This window comes from Molossus molossus, unplaced genomic scaffold (genome assembly GCF_014108415.1).
Source record: "Molossus molossus isolate mMolMol1 unplaced genomic scaffold, mMolMol1.p scaffold_m16_p_16, whole genome shotgun sequence".
Lineage (NCBI taxonomy): Eukaryota > Metazoa > Chordata > Mammalia > Chiroptera > Molossidae > Molossus > Molossus molossus.
The window spans coordinates 69,558,288-69,579,571 of NW_023425351.1; the positions used below are offsets into that span (position 1 = coordinate 69,558,288).

The 21,284-nt window shown below is 58.8% G+C and overlaps 1 long non-coding RNA gene across 2 annotated transcripts; it reads right to left on the bottom strand.

Annotated features, from left to right (window-relative positions):
- Positions 1-1,121: 1,121 nt before the first annotated feature.
- Positions 1,122-14,303, bottom strand: LOC118631786. Of its 2 annotated transcripts, none has more exons than XR_004959899.1 (3): positions 13,926-14,303; positions 7,281-7,455; positions 1,122-1,246 (listed from the first exon to the last, which is right to left on the bottom strand). It is a non-coding gene; the product is annotated as an uncharacterized LOC118631786 (long non-coding RNA). The 2 variants fall into 2 exon arrangements; XR_004959900.1 differs by lacking the exon at positions 1,122-1,246 and adding an exon at positions 6,758-6,849.
- Between the last annotated feature and the right edge of the window lie 6,981 nt (positions 14,304-21,284).

Here is a 21,284-nt window from a genome sequence, read left to right on the forward strand (position 1 = left end):
CTTCGGGAGGACGGGCACTCGGCCCGCAGCAGTACCCATGCAGTCACCACAACCACTCCGAGGCAGACCGTGTCAGCCCCTTCCCAGATGCGGGATCGCAAGTTCAGAGAGTACAGCACCTGCTCAAGGTCACAGTACGGGCAGGCGGCAGGCTCAGAGCTGGGCAGTCCGATCGTCTCTGTAGACTACCTTCCCCTCCAGGGCAGAGGGTGAGAGAGGGGCCACAGCCCCCCGAACTCCGATCTGACTGTGCACACAGCTGAACGCGTCAGTGACCGGCTAGACGGCGAGGCTGGGCAGAGCGGGGCCGCCGGGACCCTGCCGCAAATTCGATAGTAACCCAAGGAGCGGGGGAGCCTGAGCGCCCCAGGCCAGCAGAGCTGGGACCGAACAGCAACGTCACCGCCGCGCACCTGGGTGTGGAGAGGGGGGGTCACTCTCCCAGGCTCAAGGTCCCATTCAGCCTTCCCTCGATTATTAGATGTTCAGAAAATTGCATCCTTTTCGTTAAAACTGCCTGGGGGAATACATTCAATTTGTTGATGAAAACGATTAAATCAGGTGTCATCTGCAATAAACACGCGATCCAAAGGGAAACGCAGAGTGCAGACAGGATCCGTGACGCTCTCGGGTGCCATCTGGAGCAGCCGCAGTGGAGACGCAGGGCCTGAGGCAGGGAGGGCCTGGCCAGAGACCACAGCGCGGGAGGCAGGAGGCAGCTGTTGCTGCGAGGAAAGCACGGGTGTGTGGAGGCGGAAGACCAGGGGTACGCTCCAGTTCAACCCGACTCACTGTGACATCGGTGAGCCACTTAGCCAGCCAGCCAGCCTTCCTTCCTTCCTCTTCCCCTTTCTCCTTTCTCTCCTTCTTTCCTTCTTTCCACAAGTGTGTGGAGCACTTACTCAAGGAACTGAGCTAGCTCAGTGAGCCACTATCTGTACCAAACGGGGAGGCGCGTAAAGTGACCATCGCAGACGAAGGGACCTGCGTCTCTGAGCAGCGCGGGGAAGGAAGCAGCCAGCGAGCGTGTGCACCTGGAGCGTGAGGCCGGGGAGGGCGTCTGTGAAGAACAGCTGCGCTCAGGCGCGAGCACGGCAGGCGCTGACTTGGAGCGAGCGAGCACTGCAGGCAGACGGAGCGGCACACGCAAAGGCCCTGTGGTGGGCGGAGCAGGCACACTGGAGGACTGTGAGAAGTCCGGGGTGTCCGACGCGTAGAACGGCAGGGAGGGTGGTGTCACGTCAGGCTGCAGAGGTAGGAAGGGATGAAAGCAGACAGGTTGCTGAAGGACCTGATAACCATGTGAGTCTGTTGTCCTAAAAGCAGGAAAGGGCTGAGCTTCCAGAATCCAATCTGGCGGAAGGGCTGCAAACACAGGGCGGCGAGCAAGAGGGAGCAGGAGACCCCAGCTGCAGATTTCAGGAAAAGCCAGCACAGCCCGCTGCCTGGCACAGGCCCCACGCTCGTTGAAGTGCCTCGGGGCAGGGCACCAGCACCCGCAGGAATTCCCGGGACCCAGAGCTAAACGAGGGCACAGAGAAGTCATATCTGCAGGAAGGACGCGGCCTGGATGGCAGTAGCCTCCATCTTAGGGTGTGAATGAGGGTAACACAGCCGCTCCACACTCCTGGGTTCTCCACACCTGCCAGGGGCCTCCCTGACCTCTGGGTCCGGGACCTGGCCTGGGGGTGGGGAGGGGGGAGGGGGTGTTCTTGATATGTGTGAGCATCATGCTTCGGGCCCTGGCCCTGCTGAAGGAGCAAAGCCTGCTCTTACTCTGTTCTCACATGCCCGGTCTTTGGGGCGCACAGGTCCCTTAGGCCCAGGTTTGCAAAATGCCAAAGTCCCCTCTCTTAATTCCAAGCCCAGGCTTTGGAAATCCGCAAGTCCTTTCTCTTCTCCTGTCATCCACCCTCTGGGGCAGCGAGTGCTGCTGCTGGGGGGTGGGGGGGAGAACAGACAAGAAGAAAATATGGAGGTTGGGGGATACTTGGTTTATGTCCCCAAACACTCTCCTGCAGCCTAGGAGTGTGAGAGCCTTGTACACCCAGATCGCAACTGAGACCCAGAATGGGTGAGATTATTGCCAGAGAACGCAAGGAGAGCAAATAAAACGGGCTCTAGCCCTGGGAAACACAAGCACTTTATTTATTTTTTATATTGTTTTATCCTCACCGAAGGATATGTCTCCATTTATCTTCTGGTAGACAGAGAAGGAGAGAAAGGGAGAGAGAGAGAGAGAAACATCAACATGAGAGGGGCACATGGACTGGTTGCCTCCCGCACGACCCCAACCAGGGCGGGGGACAAACCGCAGCCTAGGTATGTGCCCTTGGCTGGAATCGAACCCGGGACTCATTGGTCCATGGGCTGATGCTCTACCGCTGAGCCAAACCGGCCAGGGCAAAACACAGGCCCTTTAAGCGGGGGCAGCGGCCTTCCCCACGAGGAGTCGGACAGGAAACAGTCTGCTTCGTGGGAGCCACTCGGCTCTGCGCTGTCGCCCAGTGTAGCCACAGACAACGCGTCGCCAAATGTCTGTCTGTTCCGATAAACCTGGATTTACAGAAACAAGCACTGGGCTGGCTTTGGCCTGGGAGGTGGTCGCTGGAGTCCTGTTTCCAGGGACCGGCACGAGAAGGGGCGTCTGAGGAGGAGGCTGAGAACCAGGAGCAGAGAGGGAGGCGTGAGGGGCCGGGCCTGGCTTCTCGTGCCTGAGCCTGGCTCCGGCCCCGAGTTCCCAGTCCTGGCTGCACAGTTCAGGCACCTGCAGACCTTCCTAAAACCCTCGTCATCCCGGCCCAGCCCCTCAAGGATTCTCGATTCTCGTGTAAATGGTCTGCGGGGAGGCCAGGTCAGAGAGGTGCTGAGAACTCCCTGGGACTCTGATGGGCAGCCCGATGGGCAGCCTGCAAGCAGATCTGCCCTGTAGCTCCCGCCCCCTCCTCACAGGGCGGGGCCCCAGGTCTCAGGAGGTGAAAACTCTTAGAGGTTACAAGTCACCGTGGCTCCCCAAAGCTCAACCCTGCTCGATGAAACTGTATTCCTCGTGGTTTAATCTCTTTTCTTGGGGAGAAATTCTATTTAAACATAATTTTTCTCCCTACGGGGCAATGATGACATCCAAGTTAAGACACCACCGCAAGCACAGTGGCTCTCGTGGCTTTAGAGCCTCGTCCCTCAGTCTCTGAGCCACTCAGCTCCGCGGAGTCAGCGCCGTTTGCCCGCAGCAGGACGGTCCTCGCCACCTGAGGCTTGGTCTCCTGTCCCTGATGTGCCTCATTTCGGAAGTTTTCTCCCCGCTTTGACCTGCCGACGTCCTATTGACCTCCCGCAGTTTAGCTCCAATCCCACTGCTCCTAGGTGAGACCTTAGGTCGTCCCAGAGGAAGGGACACTCTCCGCAGCCTGCCAATGCCGCCCGCTCTCAAGGAGGGTGTTTGCTCTCGGATGACAGTGGACCGGGAAAGCCACAGGCTCCACCCTCTCACCCCACCCCACTTCCGGGGAGGGAAAAAGCCTCCCCTGCTAAGGCAGCGGGGAGCAGGGATGAGAAGACTGGGAGGGAACTGCAGTGACTAAACTAGTTAATGTTAAAAAGAGCTGGACCCAGAACAGAGATCAGTAGAGACACATGGAGACACATGGACACATATGGAGACACATGGATACATATGGAGACACATGGATACATATGGATACATATGGATACACATGGAGACACATGGAGACACATGGATACATATGGAGACACATGGACACATACGGAGACACATGGATACATATGGAGACACATGGATACACATGGAGACACATGGATACACATGGATACATATGGAGACACATGGACACATATGGAGACACATGGATACATATGGAGACACATGGATACATATGGAGACACATGGATACACATGGATACATATGGATACACATGGATACATATGGATACAGGAAGTGAACGGGCCACTCCAGGAAGTGTTTCAAGGGCAGGAAGCGTCTGAGCTGGGCTCTGAAGGATGAGGTGGGGCTTTGCCACATGGTCCCTCCAGCCAAGGTGGTGTCTGGGAGGTAGGTGTGAGGAACCGAGAAGGGGGACAGGTCTGGCCCACCCGGGGGTTCCTGGAGTCCTCCCACCTTGCCTGCCCCACCCAGGCACCAGCCAGGCCCCACGCAAAAGCAAAGGCCCTCCGTTTGCCGGTGCCAGCGCCGAGGCCAGCTTGGATGTATGGAGACACACTGACTTTGGCTCCTGGAAGGCGTCAGCGCACCATCCATTAGGAGATTTATGTGCAGGTGCTACAAGACGAGTGGCCTTGCACACAAATACCTTTTCTTCCTTTTTTTAAACGAAGAGTGCTAGTGTGCTGGGGACTTCCGGTGGGAGAGCCTCCAGGTATCCTGTAACAACACCCTGGGTGCAGCTCTGGGCAGGTAGTAGACATGGCCCAGGAGGCCTTCAAGGTGCCCACAGTGTCACCCCCGCCCTCATCCAACCTCATCCAGGGAAAGCCATGCCGTCAGCCTTGTGTGCCTCGCTTGGCCCTAGGGGACTCACTCACTCGTCATCAAACATCAACTGAAGGACCGCAGTGCCAGGCATGGGGCCAGGGACTGTGGATGGATGCGGAGGTGACCCACACCAAGTCCCTGCCCTCATGGAGCTCACAGGCCGGTGGAGGTCGCTCACCAGCGTCAATGATGCGAGGACATCAGGTGGGACCCACGCTGTGACAAAAGTAAACTGGCTGATGTGATGATGTCAACCAGCCTGGGGGGAGGCTATTCAAACAGGTGGTCAGGGCAGGCCTTTCGGGGTGAGCACAGACCCCGAGTGCCATCTCTCGGCCTGCTGGGATAGGTGCAACACAATGAAACTACAAGCACATGCTGCTTAGAGTGAGGGGGAGCTTTGCAAGGGAGCAAATGCTCCAGATCTTTGGACGCAGTTCCATTTATTTGCAGATTGGTACCCCCAGGTTACAAGTGGATTTATGTACATTATTTCCTTGAGATGGTATTTCTGCAGACCATACACCATAGCTTTGTCTCTCACTTTTTATGGGAAGAGACTTCGAAGCCAAAAGATAACAAACCCTCCTTCACATGCAAATAAAGCACTTAATGCACCTGGGTGGGCCAGGTTTCTGAGAATGCATTAACACAAGGTTACAAATCGTCCATCTTCCTTTTTTTTTCCTTTCTTTTTCTAATCCTCACCCGAGGACATTTTTCCATATTTTGTTCAGATAGAGTAGGAGGGAGGGAGGGAGGAAGGGAGGGAGGGAGAGAGAGAGAGAGAGAGAGAGAGAGAGAGAGAGAGAAACATCGAAGTGAAAGGGACACATCGAGTTGTTGCCACCCGCACGACCCAACCAGGGCCAGGAATAAACTGCAACCAAGGTACATGCCCTTAGCAGGAACCGAACCTGGGACTCTCTGGTCCGCAGGCCGATGCTCTAACCACTGAGCCAAACTGGCTAGGGCCAAATCGTCCATCTTCCAACCCCCAACCCCTCACCTGGGAATGAAGTCATCTTGTGAAGAGGAGGAGGAGGGAGGGCACTCCAGGCAGAGGGGATTCCAGAGGCACGGAAGAGCTTGGAAAGTTCCAGAAACAGGAAGGAGGCGACTGTGGCTAGAGGCTAGTGAGCATTAGAGATGAGATGGAAGAAAGGGGGTGCAGCAGGGCGGGACCCACTGGAAGAAGGTTCGATTCAGTCGTGAACATCACAGGAAGCTGGCAGGAACTGAGATGGCCCCGTGTGCGTCTGTAAGACGACCTGGGGCACTGTTGGGAGACTGGATGGGAGGGGTCAAGTTCAGGGGAAGGGACAGCAGTTAGGGGCTATGGTCATCCAGGAGAGAGGTAAGGGAAGCTTACTCAGAGTGGGGAGGTGACAGGAAGTAGACAGGTACGAGCTGAATTTCTGAGAATGTGATCACAGACTAGCCAGGAGAGACACCAAGTAGCCTACTGCCTGGGCTACAGCTGCCCCAAACATGGTCCACCATGAAGGCCACCCTAGGAGTGGGGTGTGGCAGGCATGGCCATCATCTGCTGTCCGAGCTTAGCTGGGGACCTCTTTGTTTTTTAAAATTACATTTTTATTGATATTTTTAGAGAGAGAGGGAGAGAGAGAAACATCAATGTGAGAGAGATACATCGATCGGCTGCCTCCTGCACACCCCCTCCTGGGGAACGAGCCCACAACCTGGACATGTGCCCTGATGGGGAATTGAAAGGGGACCTCTCAGTCCCCGGGACGAAGCTCAGTTCGCTGAGCCACACCTACCCGGCTGGGAGACCTCTTTATCCATTTGCCTGTCAATGTTACATTGTTTCCACATCTTAGCTCTCGTGAATAACGCTATAAAGAATATGGGAGTGCAGATAATCTCTTCAAAATCACGATTTCAATTTCAATTTATCATCCCAATTAAATTTCACGGTCATCTTTCAGGGCAATTCTTCCCCACTTTTAGCTGAGGAAGTGAAATCCAGAGAAAATTATGGCGGGTGACTCAGCTCCTACCGGGGGCCCGGCCCTTCGCACAGGCAACCACCCTGCACCTTCAGGGCCCTGAAGTCCCGCGCACCCGCCTGTCCGGGTCACACAGGAGCAGAGACAGGCACGGTGCTGGCACGGGGCCTGGCCGAGGGGCCCAGCAGGACGGACGGACGGAGGCCTGGCCAGCTCCAGGACTCTCGCTCCCTTCGCTCCCCTGCAGTGTCAGGCTGGGCTGGGACCAGGGCTGGGCAGCCTGCACCCTCCCCTGCGGCCTCAGTCATGGGCTATGCTGGCCTCTTGCTCTGCACTCGGGAGAGAGGGACAGAGAGTTGTTCCCCCTGGAGAGGAAGAGGGAAACAGAAGCTTATCTCTCTGGCCTTTGGGGGTGTGAGGTCAGGGGGCCACAGGGAAATGTGAACATCCAGAGAGGTATAGGTGACCCCGAGAACATTAAGACTACCGGCCACCTCTGGCCAAACCCAGGGGTACCCACCTGCCTGCAGAGGCGGCTGGGGTTCAACTCAGCCATCCTCGCCACATGCAGACCCCCTGCCCTGTCTCCACAAGGTCGTGGAGACCTCAAGCACTACACGCCGACCTGGGGGGAGCAGGTGGATGGCGAGAAGGACAAAACTGGGACGCTTTACTGAGTGAGGCCGAATAAGTACCAGAGTCCTTCGAGCCGAGGAAAACAGCAGAGGTGGATGATGAGCTGTGGGCAGAGGAGCCCTCCCGTCCCCAGGGCGCTGGCCCTCGGCTGTGCACCTACCTCTAGTCTGGTCCGTCCTCCTGGGGGCATTTCCGGAGCACGTGCCCTTGGGTGTCACTCCTGGTCTCTTCAGGCATCTACTCTACCAGCCGGGACATGAAGCGGAGGCGGGCACTGCTCTGAGGACCCGGGATGCCTTCTCTGTGAAGCTCAAAGTCACCAACACATCCACAAGCTGGGTAGGAGAAAAGGAACCCCTGTGTACTGCTGGGGGGCTGAAGCTGGTGCCGCCACGTGGCAAACAGTACGGAGGCTCCTCGAACATTAAACATAGAACCACTGTGACCCAGCAATTCCACTTCTGGGTGTTTACCCGGAGAAATCCCAACACTAGTTACCAAAGATGCACGCATTCCTATGTTCACTGCAGCGTTGCTTACAAAGCCAAGACGGGGCAGCACCCGAGTGCCCCTCACTTGATGAGTGGATGAAGAAATGCTCTGTGGCCCCGGCCGGTCTGGCTCAGCGGTCAGAGAGTCAGCCAGCGGTCCAGAGAGACCCGGGTTTGGTTCCCGCTAAGGGCACGTACCTCGGTTGCAGTTTGTCCCCAGCCCTGGTTGGTCGTGCGGGTGGCAGCCACTCGATGTGTCCCTTCACATCGATGTTTCTCTCTCTCTCTCCCTCCCACTCTATCTGAACAAAAAATGGAAGAATGTCCTCGGGTGAGGATTAAAAAAAAAGAAGAAGAAGAAAGAAAGGCACAGGTGTACAGTGCAATAGTACTTGGCCCTACAGTGGAAGGGAATCTCACCGCTGGTGAGAGCATGGATGGACCTGGAGGGTATAATGCTCAGTGAAATAAGCCAGACAAAGGAAGATAAATACCCTGTGATTCCACTTATATGTGGGATCTAAAAAACAAAGTAAACAAACAAACAAGCTCAGAGTATAGAGAACAAACTGACGGTCGCCAGGTGGGGTGGGGTTGGGAGCTGGGTGACAAGATTAAGAAGCACAAATTGCCGATTATAAGACAGTCACGGGAGGTACAGTGCAGCAGAGGGAACACCGTCAATAACATTGATGATTATGGAGGGTGCCCGGTGGGTACTCGGCTCATGCGGGGGATCATTGCACAGGGTACATAAAAGTCTAATCACTATTTTACACACTTGAAACTAATAGTATGTCAACTGTAATTAAAAAATAAATTTAAAAATATTTTTTTAAGAAATGAAAATGGAATGGTGGCTCTGGGAACCCCAAAAAACATACCCCATTGGGGCAACGAGGAAGACCTCGTGGAGCAGGCGGGGTCCGACAGAGACCCCCGAGGCAGGTGGGATTTTAGGAGGAAGAGGGGGCAATGGAGCCCCCGGGGAGGCAGCGGCGGGTGCGAAGACCCAGGGCCCAAGGGACGAGCAGCCTCGGTACCCGGCTGCCTGCCGTCTGGAGGGCGTCCGCGCCCGCAGAGGGAGGTTTTACTAGAGAGGCAACCGGCACGTGGGGACTGCTGGCCCCCAGCTTCCGTCAGAAGCAGCTGTAAATGCTGGAGACTTTCTGGGATTTTTGCCTCCAGAACAGTGGGCACCCCCACCCCTATTTGTATGTCCTTCGTTATTTTGTGACCCTCCTGCCTTTCTCTGTTCTACTTCCCTGATGGCGCATCAGGAACTATAAACCCAGTTCCTGGCCCGGGGGGGAGGGGGGGCGGGGCTCGTCCCAGGCTCAGGTGAAGCGGCTGGGGCACAGGGGGACAGGCACACCAGAGAGGGGGGTGGCGGGACGCTCCCTTCAGCTAGAAGAATGGCTGGAACGAGGGGCAGACGGAGAAGAGGTGCGGGGTGGGGGGAGAGGGCTCCACGGGCGGCTGAGCGCCCAGTGCGGACGTGCCCGTGTCTTCAGCAAATATTACGGCAAAATGACAGTCACCTCAGTGGCCTGCACCCTGACCAAATGCACTGTTACCATCACAGGACAGAGTGACAGCCAGCGTGCGTGTGTGCACACTCGCCACCCATTGACAGTTCACGCTGCAGCTAAGTGAAGGGGCCGGAGCCAGCTGGGCACCTGCTCCCCGTCCGTCACAGGCCCTCTGGGGACCGCCGGCCCTCTCCCCGCCTGGGACCAGACGCGCCTGGCTGCCACATCGCGCGGCGTCTGACGAGCCCGTGACAGATGCTGACGTTCTCCGACAGGCCTTTCCTTCCCCAGATCCGACGGGCTCAGTGTGGTGACCTATCCTCCCTCCCACTGTCCCCTGCCTCACGCTGCCCCTCGATGTCCGGGACGCAGGCCTCAGTCCCCGTGGCCCCTGCCCCGCAGCAGCCTATCGGTGCGAGTCCCACCTGTGACTGGCCTCAGGGATGTCCCAGTCTTGTAAGAGACCCTGGCTGACTGTCCCCGTCCTGCCCCACCGAGGTCCTGGTGCAGTCTGTCCTCATCCATTGCAGGCCCTTCCTTGTCCTCGGCTGCAAAGGGTCTCAGGACAGCTCTCCCATCCCTGCCCTGCGTCAGTCCTCACAGTGGCCCAACACATTACCGTGGTGGTGGCCACGCAGTCCCCACGGGGAGGAGGGGACACGGGACTCGGGCCCCCCCCCCACACTGGTGCAGTGGCTGCAGCGCCCAGGGAAGCCCCTCAAGTGGGGCTGGAGCCTCAGCGCAGCCGCAGCGAATGGAGGCCGGGCCCAGACGGTGTCGTCCCATCCCTCACCCTCCTCAGCCGTGAGCCAGGCCCAGATGGCGTCATCCCATCCCTCACCCTCCTCAGCCGTGAGCCAGGCCCAGACGGTGTCGTCCCATCCCTCACCCTCCTCAGCCGTGAGCCAGGCCCAGACGGTGTCATCTCATCCCTCACCCTCCTCAGCCATGAGCCGGGCCGGCCCTCGGAGGGGAGCCACAGGCAGGGCCCCTCCACGTGGCGTCTGAGGGCTGCCCCCACTCACGAGGCCCGGGTCACCACCCCGGCGAGAGGCCAGCATGCAGGCCAACTGCACCCCCAGGCACGGAGCTCATGTGCTCCCCTCCCCCACGCCTTCCCTTCTCCCTTCCCGACCTCTCCTGTCCGACTCCTTCCTGTGTCTTCCGCAGGGGTCTTGTCCCCCAGGCCATGCCCCCACTGGCCTCTGGGCCTTGGGACAAGCCACGTCCTTCCTCTGGCTAAGGCCTGGACAGCTGGGAGGACTGGGCTTCAGAATGCCCGGCAGTCCGAGGAGCTCAGCCTCGAAGCTGGGTGGGGCTCCCTCACTGGTGCCCCACAGCCCTTGGAAGCCCCTTGTTTATCACTCGGTGTTGTCACAGCCAGTGCTTGGGTGCAGGGAGGCCACCACATCCTGGGGAAGCTGTGTCTCCTCCAGAGGGGACAGCAGCACGTGCTCCATGCGAGGCTGTGCTGGCCCAGACGTGGACAGGATGTCCTGCTGGGAACACTCAGGAAGGTGTCCTGAGGAGGAAGGACTTGGAGGAGAGGAGGGTGCACGGCCATGAGGAGCACATCCTTGTTCTAACAGAGTCCCAAAGGCTTTGTCAAAGTTCTCGCTTCACTGTGATGGGAGCTGGAAGTAGACAGATCAGCGGCGGGCTGGGGGTGACACCGAGGGAGCCGGGGGTGGGCGGATCAGCGGCGGGCTGGGGGTCATACCGAGGGAGCCGGGGGTGGGCGGATCAGCGGTGGGCTGGGGGTCACACCGAGGGAGCCGGGGGTGGGCGGATCAGCGGCGGGCTGGGGGTCACACCGAGGGAGCCGGGGGTGGGCGGATCAGCGGTGGGCTGGGGGTCACACCGAGGGAGCCGGGGGTGGGCGGATCAGCGGTGGGCTGGGGATCACACCGAGGGAGCTGGAAGTGGACAGATCAGCGGCGGGCTGGGGGTCACACCGAGGGAGCTGGAAGTGGACAGATCAGTGGTGGGCTGGGGGTCACACCGAGGGAGCCGGGGGTGGACGGATCAGCGGTGGGCTGGGGGTCACACCGAGGGAGCCGGGGGTGGGCGGATCAGCGGCGGGCTGGGGGTCACACCAAGGGAGCCGGGGGTGAGCAACAGAGCCTTTATTTCAGGACATTTCTCAGCCTCAGCAGGAGGGGCAGCTGAACCAACCGAACCCCCACCTCTGGCTGAGGCAGAAAACGTTAATTGCTTTTGCAAGCTCCAGAAAGATCATCCAACTTAATTAAGACGGGCCCTTCTGCAAACATCCATCAGTGTCGGCAGGACCCTCACAGGAGGGCCCTCGGAGCGGGAGGAGGGGCGGCCGAGCGGCGTGGCCGCTGTGGAGCTGAGAACCCTCACCACGGGTCTGCTCTGCTCGATGTTCCTGGGGCCAGGCCTCCGGTGTCCAAGGTCCCCGTCGTGGGGAGCAGGGAGCAGGGAGCCCAGCGGCTTCTTCATTAATCCACAGAGAGCGGCCCGGCCTCCGCATCCCCCTCTGCTTTCAATCACTCAATCCTCCTAATTTCCCGGTAATTTAATTAAAGGGTCTTTCCCTCTACAGTGATGTCTCGTTTTCCTCCGAGCAGCATCACGGGAACTAGGAGCCATAAAGCTGATCTGACCGGGCGCTTCCCCATCAGCACAGAGAGAGGTCGGCAGGCAGGGCGGCTCACTCTCCCCCCAAGCCCGACCCAGAGCAAGCGTCCAGGCAGGAGGGGGCACCTCAGGGTCGCGGGAGGAACTGGAGGCAGGATCCGACAGTGACAAGCCCATCCCTTCCTTCCCCTCCATCTGGGGCTGCAGTCTTCAACCAGTACCCCAGCTGATTCTTCTCTAAAATGGCATATTTGTGAAAATTCGATCACGAGTGTAGAAGTGCTTGGTTTCTGGAAGTCGCAGTAAGACGCGCGCCCGGGGCAGACCCATGCACCTGGCCCGGGACCGTGTCCAGCCGGGACTCAGGGAGCTGACGCAGGAGGCCGTCGGCCGCCCGCTTTGTGAGCGATGCTGCAAGAGAAGAGCCTGCTCTTTGTGGACAGTCTAGGCTGCTTCCAGGCGACTAGGGGACAGGTGGAGAGTTGTGACAGCCCAGAGCCCACAGGCCTCAAGGACCCACGGGCTCTTGCAAGAAACATTCGCGGACCCCACAGCGCGGCACAGGCCCATGACCACCCTCCCCTCCCACGGCCCACAGCCCGGAACACTGTCCTGCTGCGACCAGTCCCGAGGACACCCTGTGCCCAGGCTGCCCGCTGGCAATCTCAGCCAGGTCACCTGGCGTCCGGCCTGCAGGGGGCCACGCTCACGCGCAGAGGGGCTCACTGAAGCTCAGGGTGGGCAGCTGCCTGAGGCCACGGAGCCACGGGCCTCCCTCCACCCGGCCCGGACGCCCGGCTCCTCCACCGCTGATGCCGCCCTTCCCGGGGCTGGGCCCTCAGAGGACCCGGCCCGACCCTCTCACCGTAGCCTAGGAAAACAGAGGCCCAGACAGCAGAGAGGACTCCACGGTCCCTCAGACAGTCGGAGCTAGAGGTGGGGAGGGCGCCCTAGGCCCCGGCTCCCTCGCAATACTCCGCACATCCCGGCAGGATGCTCGCCTGCTGATCGGGTGAGGCACTAGGCAGGTCACAGGCCCTTTCTCCACCGACTTGCGTCTCATCACCCCCATTTATCAGATGGAGATAACCGAGGCACAGAAATAGAAAAGGACATATCCCAGGGCACACGGCCAATCACACCAAGGCACGAACACAGGTTCTCCCGAGTTCGAAGTCTGCTTCTTGCCACCGCCCCAGGCTGCCTTGTCCACTGAACCCGTGAGAGAAGCCGAGGGCCACCACCCCCTCTACACCTCAAGGCCTGCACCAGCCTGGGCCACCAGGAGGCTCCTAGCTCCCCCTGCTGGCGTGTGGTCACCACAGCGCCACGCCTCACCTACTCTGGACCCGCAGTCCTTGGCTTAGGGGTTGCAGAGATCCCCCAGGCTTCAGCCTACTGCTCCCCAGGAAGCCTGCGGTGGGAGGAGCCAGAAAGGCGGGGCTTTGGAGCCAGGTCACCTGGGTGCAGATCCGCCCCACCGCCTGCTGGCCCAGTCGCCCCAAAGTGAACGTGCTCCTTCCTCTCAGAGCAACAGGGCTTCTGGAAACCTCCACCCACACCCAGGAAGTGGGGTCAGCACGTGGTGCCACAGTGCCTGGCAGAGAGCTGGTGCCATTCCACTGCAGCCCAAGAAAACAGCTCCAGCAGGTGCGCGACACTGCAGAGACTCTGACGGTGGGCGTGGGCACATCTGGAAGGCACGCCCCGAGGGACGCTGGGCGTGGGCACATCTGGGAAGGCACGCCCTGAGGGCAGCTGAGTGTGGGCACATCTGGAGAAGGCACACCCCGAGGGCGGCCTGGCGTGGGCACATCTGGAGAAGGCACGCCCCGAGGGACGCTGGGCGTGGGCACATCCCTGAGGACTTCAGCCACCCGTCCATCCTGATGGCTGCTCTGGGGAGTCGCCTACAGCTCCGCCCAGCCTCCCGGCTCCTCTGCCCTTCATTCGTTCAACGGGGTTTCTTTAGAATAGAAACGATGAAGATGATCCTAATGACAATAACCCTAACTGAGTGCTGCCAGGAAAGGACACGTTATTCTAGCCTCACGGCAACTCTGTGAGGGAGGTGCTATTAAGAGCTCCGGTTTACAGATGCAAAAACTGAGGCTTGGGAGAATAGTGGTCGACCAGCCAGCAAGTGGTGGACCCATGACTCCAGCCCAGGATTCTGACCTCAGACGCAACAGCAGTTCAGTGGCTCCCGACACATCCACAGTCTTCAGACGGGGTGGGCTCCACTGGTCACTGTCAACACGCTGTGGTCGACAGGGACCGAAACCAGCCAAGCACCCCTCCTCCAGGCCTGCACGATCTGTTGTCCAGGGGTCTGGGGAGGACACAGGTGACCTGAAGTACCCATCACAAGTACTTCGGCCACCGGTCCTGGCCCAGGGTGGGCTGCTGCCTGGGACAGCTCCCCTTCGCCCCAGCCTGGTTCTGGGAAGGTCAGAAAAGATGCGGGAAACTGAAAGGCCCAACGCGGAGCTCTGGGGGAGGCCGCGGACGCCCGGGCACCGGGGCCTGACTCGGCCTCCCCCTGTCTACACAGACCTGCCTTTTCCTTTTGTGTTTTGTGATCGTTACTGTAACAGACCATCAGTCACCTCTCGCCCGCAGGAAGTGTAACAACTGTTATCTACCACAAACCGCCGAAGCCTTAAATTGCAGCAGGACAGGTGACCGTGACAGATTAGAGTTTTTTAAATGAAACCCAAACGTGTCCCCGTCGCGGTGAGGGGAAGGGACGTTACTGGACAGTAACTGACTCAGAAGACGTGGTGATGTGCTGCAAATGAAGTCCCCCTCCCATTTTTCTTCCCACATACTTCCTGCCAGGACTTCCAACCACTCCGACTGGGAGGGACAGACGCGAACCTGGTCATCCAAGGTCAGGACGGACAGTTCACTCTGAGATGTTACAAGGGGTAGGTGGGGAAATGGACTGGAACTGAAACAGTCTTTTTCCTCCGGTCTTGAAAGGTGGAACCAAAGAACAAGGGGAAAATCGCCAGTGACAACAGCTAATAAATTTTGAATACTTATTACAAGAAAAATTAATTTGCTAAATTGGCTCTGTAGACACAGGTTGTAAAAATGAGTCACTGTCTCCTCAAAAATGCAACACTCGTGAGCAGTGAAGACAGCAGGGACCTCTGTATGGCCACGTGGAGGGTCCTCACCCAGCGCTGTCTCCTGGGCCGGAGCACAGCAGTCAGCTGGGAACCTACGGCCTCGGGGCTGTCCGTGAACTGCCGGGGACCCCCATCTACAGGGAGGGAGCAGCCCCCAGCCCTGTCCCACTTGGATGCAGAGCAAGGGCACAGCGAGCAGCGAGCACCGGGCAGCATCCTCCCTCGTCCGCTGTGCAAGGCGAGGTGACAGGACCTTCGCAGCACAAAGTGTGGCGGGGCTTCTCCCCCTTTGTAAGCAGATGGAACCTGGGAGGCCAGTCCACATCAGAACAGGGCTGGGCATCTGGGGCCTTCAGGAATCAGCCAGTGAGCGCTGTCCCGGGCTTCCTCCCCAGCCCCCCAGGCTGCTCCCCATCTCCCACCTGGACCTGGGCTGTCTCTGATTCTGGGTGGCCCCAACCGGCCGGCCTCCCATCTTCCACTGGCTGAGTTCACACCTGCTCTGGCCTCAGGGCCACATGGCTCCTAGGCTCACACTCCATGTAGTGGAAACTGGCATCCAGTTTCCAACCTCCCCAGAATTTGACCTTGTCCTCACACCCTGCCCTTGCTCTGCCCGGCTGGTGTCAGGGCTGGAAGATGGGGGGGGGGGGGCAGCATGGCATAAGGACCCAGACACAGCACTCTGTGGCCTCAGATGTCACCCAGTGCAGGTCCCGTACGGAGCCTGTTTTCTCGGGTGTAAGGGGGAGAAAAGTTGGCAGGGAGCACTTTGGTCGTGAGCGCAGATCTTGCCTGGGCTCAAATTCTAGCTCTGCTCCTTCTTCCTGTGTGACCTTGAGCAAGTCTCTGGCCCTCCCTGTGCAGTGTTCCCCATCAGGATGAAATGAGGGCGTCCATCCTGGCAGTGAGGGCTGTAGAGGTGCCCACGTGGATGGGAGGATGAGAGACCTAGCACAGGGCCTGGCACTCGGCCACACAGGACATGTTAACACAGGAAGGAGGAGCCCCCTCGGCCTCTCAGCCCAACCTTCACTCTCCCTGCGTGAAGTCCTGAGCCCACAGGCGGATCAAAAACACCGGAGTAAACCGGCCCAGGGGGAACTACTTGCTCAGATTGCACCACGTGGCTCAGAAAAGCCAATCCCCCTCCCCAGGAAAGAACCTCGGAGAACCAGCCCTCTGCCCTGCCCCAGGCAAACAACTGCGGGGTCCTGTATCACAGACAGTTGGGGTGGGGTGAGCTGCGCACTGCTGTGAGCCAAAGCTCGAGGAGCAGCCCTGCGGGGCTCAGGGCTCGGTGACTCCCTGGCTGAGGGAGGCCGTCTGCAGAGGCACAGAACACTGGGAATGGCGTTCAGTGCAAAGTTCTCTCCTCCCACCTCTCCCTCCCTGCCCAGCTCATCTTAGCTCTCACCCTCAGGTGCTCTGCCTCCCTCCTCGGGGCCTTCTCTCCCCACCAGACCCCAGGCCCCCAAGGTTCCAGCTGCGACAGTCACGGGTAGGAGCGCGAGTTCCGAGGCCCGCTTCTCACCTGCTTCGCCTCTTAGGGGCAGCAGACCCCCTGCCTCGCCTGCTCCCCTCGGTTAGAGGAGGAGGACCCAGAACTTGCGCGAGGCTTCGTGTGCAAGCCAGCGATGGCATGGACGTCTGGGAGTGCTTAGCACAGTGCTGGGCTGGCCCACACGCGTTCTTGGTCTTTACTGCTTCTGTCAACAAAGAGGCCACTGCCCCGATCTAACGCTAACAGGAGCACCAGTCTGGGGCGCAGCGACACACGCAAGTTTATTCAGGTAGACAACTTGCAAACAGTGAGCGCAGCCGGTAACCGACACTGAAGGTTCCTCCCCTCCGAGATAACCCAAGGCCCGCTCACATCAAGTGCCTGCCTGGTGATGGTCCAACTGGCACTGTCTTGATTGGTCAGAATGATGCATCCTGATTGGTCACTATGGAGCTGCTCTGGTTGGTGAATATGCAAATGAATAGCTGTGCAGTTCTGGTTGGATGGGGATGGGGTAAGTCTCAGCCCATTGGTCAAAATATGATTCTAGGAACTCCTTTATAAGGTTCTGTCTCAGCGGGACGCAGTGAAGGCTTTTCCCTGACGCGTGGACAGGCCTCTGCAAACAGTGGCTGATGGCCTGTGGTTATGAATTTGGCTGTTTCCTTGGCCGTTACCTACAAGGGGTCCTTTCTGGCAGGTATATGTTCTTGGGGCCAACAACTGCCATTTCCGGGGCAGGTCGTTGGTTCAAGCCTCAGTCATACTCCCCTCTCTACCCGGACCAGAGGGTGCGGTGCGCTGTGCCCCTGCAGCCGGTCGCCTCCCCGTGGCCTGTTCCCTCCTCTGCCCGCTCACCGCTGGGCGACCAGGTGTCCTTGGTGTGGTCCTTGTTCACGGCCCAGGGCCTAGCTGCTGGCGGCAGTCGGTCCGTCTCTGCAGCATCCGTGAGTGAAGGGGCACAGCAGGCACTGACGGGCCGGGAGAGGGAGGACGGCTGAGGACTGAGGACGGCGGAGGCAGGGTGAGGCAGCTGGACCGGACCCTCACTGCTCACCGGGGAGCAATGACGCGTCCCTGTTCAAGCTGCCATTTGTCACCATCAACAGGAGGGAAAGTAGATACTGTGTTCCCACTGTGTGCAATAGGACGTCTGGGTGCTTTGACAGCGCTATCAGAGTGCATGCTCAAAACAGACTAGACAAGTGGGGTGAAACTATTTACCCCGTTTTATAGATGGTGACCTGGGCCCGAGGCTAGGCGACTAGACTACATTCTCATGCAGGCCTTTTGGCTAAGGCACTAAACATCTCCATTTTTATCATCAGTGGACCCTTCTCGAGGTTTTTCCAATAATAGGTTAATTACCCCTAGAAGTGAAGGAATTTTGCCTGAGATTATAGTTGCCCCACGTGTTGGAGGCATCTGCAGTTTCCAGCACCAGTATTTGCAGACATTTGCAGTACTCCTGAGCCCGGTGAATAATGCTAATTTTGACTTCTGTAATCGCTGTCACGCCCACTATTGTACGGGTCCTCTGGGGGACAGGGGAGGATGGAGCTTCTGTCTTTAAAATCTGACAAGCAAGAAGACTCGGGGCTGCTGATCTGAGGGGAGACTGTGCCCTCCGCAGCCCACGGGGAGAATAAAGCGCTCCTTTACAATTTTGCTGTGCTCTCTGGTTATCTCGCTGACACATTGTAACAATGGAACTGATATTCACACGGGTTAACTAACCAACAGCACAACTCCCCAATGTGGAATTAGCCTTCAGACCAAAACCTGCCCCACCTCCCAAGCACAAGGCCCTCATGGCCTGAACTTTGAGCTTTAAAGACACTGTTCCCTCATATCTATATTCAACCTGAAGTACCTGAGGACGTCAGGGACTCGGCAGATGCCTGGCACGTCCACGCTGAATGCCAGCCCTGTGCAGTGACCATTCTCCACGGGGATTTATAAACAACAATAAGCTGTAATGCTGTCGGGGTCACTGAGGACACACAGAGGTGGCACACGTTGGCTGTGCATCTCGGAAATAATCATGTCCAGCTTTTGAGACAACCAACACGAGGACTGATGCAGCACAACCGAGCCGTGTGGACAGGTGTGCACTGGGGAGCTCCTGCTAAGCAGCTGGGCATCTACATCCAGTGTCCTGCCCCAGGCCCCTGGTCAGGGGCCCTAGGAAGGGCAGGCTCCTCCCCCCAGCCTCAAGCAGAACTCTGAGCGCATTAGTGAGCTTTTTCCTATTGTGCATTCACATCCTGTCTCTCCCACTAGATGTGGCCACTTTGAGGGTAGAGTTGGGGGGACATTCATGTTTGTGTCCCCCATGCCTAGGAATACAAATAACATTAACGGTGTGGGTCAGGTCCTCTGCTAATGGCTCCAGGGTTTTGCTTTGTATCATCAGACCCATCTCAGAAACGAGTGGACTGGAACTCGGGCATAGGAACACGCCAAGGTGAGGCTCAGGTAAGAAGTGGCAGAGCTGGGTTCGAGCCTATGTTCTCTGCCTCCAATCTGGGTGCCCCATCACCTCAGCAAAGCCCACCTGATACATGGACCAGATCACCTTTCTGGAACATTGCTCTGCCCTTTGCACCCTGGCCCTATCACATGGGCACCAACTCCCCACGGCTTATGGAATAAAATCAGTATCCATCATCTCTCATCTCTGTCTAGAGCCGCGGTTCTCCACCTTCCTGACGCCGCGACCCTTTCATGCAGGTCCTCATGTCGTCTGTGGGCGCATCTGCACGTGGGCGGACCCGCCTGGAGATGGACGGAGGAGCGGTGTCTTGGTTCCTAGGGCCATCGGAAGTCATGTGTTCTCCTACGGTCTTAGGCAACCCCTGTGAAAGGGTCGTTCGACCCCAGAGGTGTCGTGACCCACAGGTTGAGAACCGCTGTTCTAGAGGTTCTGGCTTCTGGTTGATCTCTGTGCCTCTCCCCTTAGATCCACCCACCAGCCCGTGGAGTGCTCACGGCTCACTGTCTGTCCCCATGCTGCGCTGCCCCGCCCCGCCCGCAGGGGTCAGCTCCACCATTACTCTTCTTCAGAATCCCCCCCCCCAATCCTGCCAGGACAAAGCCTATTTGTCTACAAAGCCCTGCTCACAAGCCACCTGGCAGGAAGCTCTCCCCAACCCCTCCCAAGGGGGAGGTGTCCTTCCTTCCCTCCCAGGCTGAGGGCAAGACCTTCCTTTCCTTCCGCACCAGAGCAGCCTGCAGGCTCTGCTTGCGGTCCGGCAAGAGGCAGTGACAGTGAAGGCCAAGTGCACGGGACTGTGGACTCCGCCCTGAGACCAGTGACCACTGCCTCCGTCCATCCGCTGATACACCTGCACGAGATTTCATTAAAATAAAGGGTCCTCCTTAGAGGAGAGGAATCTTGACCTCAGTGAGCCGGATGGGGGTGATGATGTCAGGTGACCCTGGGCTGGGCGGGGTGCAGGACTGGCCTAGCTGTCGCCAGTGCACAGAGCAGGGGCCCACACAGGTGTGGGCCTTACCTGAGCCCCACTGTGCCGCGGAGACCTGGCTGTCGGTACAAAGTGTACACAGCGGGACGGAGGGGCGCTGCCAATTCAGGCTGGTGCCCGTCAGACGCTGGCACAGAACATGACGGGCAAGATCACCACCCTCCAACCCTGGGCCCCAGCGCACATCTGTGTGCTCTGGAGGGAGAGAGCGAGCCGCGGTCCCCACTCCAGGGGCCCTGGGTCTCCCATGGGGTGGGTCTGGGGGGGCCCATTCCAAGGCCGTGATTCAGGACAGAAATGTAAACCATCCAACCTCAACACTCAGGCAGAGATTGATTTTATTCTACCCACCTTGCCTCCTTAGAATAGGAGGTAAATAGTAAAAAGTGCATTTTTTAAAAAAAGCAAAAGAATGCCAAGCCTGTAAGCTGAGGCCCCACCTGTGATGTCAGAGAGTCATCAAACTGTGGTCACTTCACGGGATCGGAAGTGACCCCGGTTCCACCCTCCTCCTCGATATGAGGAGGACAGAGCTTTGTGGATGAGCCTGGACCCCTCCTCCCTCTCCCCCGGGAGGTCCCTTTCTCTGATGGCCGTCTCCCTTCCACCAGGCTGCAGTCCCAAACGGAGCCTCGGCACTCAGGGGTCAGGAGCTGGGGACGTGGGCGGGGAGGATGCTGCTGGCAGCTGGGGGGCTCTGACACTCGAAGGCAAGGGGCAGCGGTGCGAGCCCTGTTTGAAGAATGGGTGCAGAAGTCTTCCAGGGCAGGTCATACCGGGAAAGGGGGTGTGTGTCTGTGCTGGGGTGGGTGTCCTGTATTGCTGGTGATGCCAATCGCCTTCCCACCCAAAGTAGGACCAGGAGAGCCCTCCCCCGCCGCGGTGGCCAGCAGACTGGCAGGGAGCGCAGAGAAGGGCAGCACTGAGCACCGGTCTGCGGCCTCCCTGCCCAGGGCCCCCGGTGCCTGCAGAGCCCGGCCCTGCCCGTGGCTCCGTCCAACAGGGCGTGTCCTCTAGGGCTCCTGGGCCGGCGGCCCCACGGCCGGCCCCTCCACGGGCTGCACGGCCTCCTGCACGTAGACGATGAACTCCGAGGGCTCGCCGCCCTGCGTGTAGACGGTCACCGTCTCGATGCCCTCCACGCCGTCGGAGGACACCACCAGCTGATGCTGCTCGGCCAGCTGCACGGACGCCTGCTGCAGCGCCTCCTGAATCATGACCGTGTGGTTGGAGCTGGGCTCCTCGTCGGTGACCTGCGGGAGGGGAGAGAAAGGTCACGCAGGTCCTGCCTGAGTGCGGCGGTGAGGACAGAACCGCCACTGCTCTGGGCGTCTCGTCCTCCGGGGCTGGTCCCCAGCTCGCGTGCTCGGCCCTGCGCGGCGGGCTCCGGCTCCTGGTCACAGCTGCA